At 49.6% G+C, this 2,492-nt stretch overlaps 1 protein-coding gene across 8 annotated transcripts in view; it reads right to left on the bottom strand.

Annotated features, from left to right (window-relative positions):
* The window catches only part of Tcf4 (transcription factor 4), a 353,045-nt gene extending 351,213 nt beyond the window's left edge, over nt 1-1,832 (bottom strand). For 4 of the 8 annotated variants that reach the window (XM_008835656.3, XM_029564767.1, XM_029564768.1 and 1 more), the window contains exon 1: nt 31-223. The gene's annotated coding sequence lies outside the window, so the exon portion shown is untranslated. Of the gene's footprint in view, nt 1-30; nt 603-1,318 lie in introns of those variants that run through there. The other 4 variants (XM_008835657.3, XM_008835659.3, XM_008835658.3 and 1 more) reach the window with 4 other exon arrangements.
* Between the last annotated feature and the right edge of the window lie 660 nt (nt 1,833-2,492).

Here is a 2,492-nt window from a genome sequence, read left to right as displayed (position 1 = left end):
CGCCCCGCCGGCCCGGTCGCCGCTACCTACCGCCCGCGCGCGACAAGGGGCTCCGGGTGCAGCGCCCGCGCCCAGGCGGCGGTCATGTCTATCCCCCTGCCTCCGCCGCCACCGCCTCCAGCACGGCCGGCGCCCGCGCCCGTTCCGGCTTCCCCGCCGCCGCCGCCGCCGTCGCCGATCCGCAGACACACAGCCAAGATCCCTGACTCTTAACACCAACTCTCTTCTCCGGGGAGGGGAGGGGACGAGGGAAGGGGGGAGGGGGGACACGGCGAGGCGCACGGAATTGCAAGTTCAGCAAAGAAATGGGTGGGGGGGCTCCGGCGGGGAGACGCGGCGCGCTCGGGGTCGGGCAGCCGGGGACGCACCCCCACCCCAGAAAAGAAAAAAACAACACCTCCCCGCCTCGAAAAAATAATAATGAGCACAAACGAAAATTCACCCAGCACCTCATTTTTCCCTCAGACCGCCAGTTACAATCTGAAGCCAGAACAGTTCAGGGTTTGCCCGGTTCATCCATCGGAGGCACTTTGAAATTGATTCGAGTTTACATCCCTACTCACTTCTTTCTCTTACTCTCGGACACACACACAGGCACACACACACACACACACACACACACACACACACACACGGCCAAACAAGTTTATACTAGGCTGCAAATACACGTGATGCAAAAAGACTTTGCCAAGACGAATATATTTTTTTCTTTTCCATGCATACACCCGGCTACATTTTGCTCTGGAGATTTTTTGTTTGTTTGAGTACTTTTGCGTTGGGGACGAAATCTGAAATCTGAAATCTGAATCGCAGACTTTCTTCCTCCACCCTTTAACTCACAGAATCGTATAGCTGCAAACTTTGTTTTTTGGAAAAAAAAAAAAGGTAATTTTAGGGGGTGGATGTTGTTTGTTTCTACACTTGAGTTTCTAGGCACTCCCAAGTCCGCGCTCTCCAGCACTTTTAAGTTTTCAATTCAACATTTACCACTATAGGCCCTTCATGATCTTAAAGCACACTTTTTAAACATAACTTTTTAGGATAAAAATTAAGCTTCAAAATTCTATCGTTTTGTAATAACATGCGTGCTTTTTCCAGTATATAGAGCATTCGCTATTTTTCAACGTGTGTCCAAAAACACATTTTACCAACCCTGGTATTGCTAGACGTGCGAGTACATACCAAAATGCATGCACACACTTTTTCCTACTGGCTATTATTTCATAGGTTGTTCCTTTTGTTTGAATAAAACATTGGAATCAACATTTTAGAAATTCAATTACAAACAGTTTTCTCTGACAGCAAATTGTAACGTTACCTTCAATGGCCACAAATATGCTCACAATATTCCAAGGAAAGAGACTTTAAAAAGAGACAAAAATCTTCTGCAAGTACTTAGTATCTCACATGTGTATCCCCCAAAAAAAGTATTTTAAGTGGTACTCAGTCCTGCTCCAGGGTTATCCACAGATTACAAGATTATGCACCTGGCTCTGGTTTTTTTCATTGTCCACCATAAAACTGTGCCAAAATTCCCTCCCCCCAAAAAGTAATCATTTAAAAAAAATCCAACAACTTTTTCTTATTGTTTATAGAAAAATATCAACACAGGATAGTTATAATTGTTCTTCAGTCTTGTTGGCTGTATTTTTTTTCTTCTCTTTCAAAGTCTTAAACTTGTTCCAAGTTTAAAGGCGGCTCATCATCCTCCTCCTCCTCCTCATCACCACCATTGACTCCCCCGTGGAGTCACATAGATAATAATAGGTTTCCCTGAAAGATACATTGTAATCCATTCACATCCGGGCACTGCGGGTTTATAAAGAGAAGGCGCTGCGGCCGCGGCTGCTCCTCCAGACAATGACTGGGGAGGGGCGGGGCGGGAGCGCGCAACCATAGAGTGGTAAACAGAGAGCCTAGAGAGGCGGCCAAGATGGCGGTGCGCGTAAGCCACGCCTACTCCGAGCGCCGGTGGCGGCGGCGGGCGGGCTCGCGGGGCCTTCGGGTTTGGGGCAGGGCTGGGCGTGCCTCTCAGGCCTCTTGGTCTCAGGTTTCCCCTATGTGGGTCCTGGCATCCGGGTTCCCTGGCCCACCTTGATGGAGACGCTACGTGTAGGTCCCGAATGGATGTGTGCTCGGACCTCCTCGAGGAGGTGCGGCCAAGGCCGCGCGGGCCTCCCCGGACCCCCCTGGGGATTATTTTCGGATTGGGCGGTGTAGGGAAAGGCCGAGCACCTTGATCCTGGGCTAGATGGATGACGGCAGTCACCCCCTCTTCCTCCACTGGGCCACCCCTTCTTTTTATAGGCCCCTGGGAGTGTGAGAACTTTGTTAGTCTAGAAGTCTTCACTTGTGGAAAACCTTCATTTATTGATGTAAGACTCACATGGGCGTTTGTATCATAAGCCTTGACCGACCCAACTTCTAGTTCTGGCCAAGCAATGACCTTCTCAATTGTTTTCTGGTCGGCAAGTAACAATGAGGCTTTGGGA

Source organism: Nannospalax galili, unplaced genomic scaffold (genome assembly GCF_000622305.1).
Source record: "Nannospalax galili isolate Female #2095 unplaced genomic scaffold, S.galili_v1.0 scaffold1097, whole genome shotgun sequence".
NCBI lineage: Eukaryota > Metazoa > Chordata > Mammalia > Rodentia > Spalacidae > Nannospalax > Nannospalax galili.
This window is presented reverse-complemented; position numbering and strand designations above follow the sequence as displayed.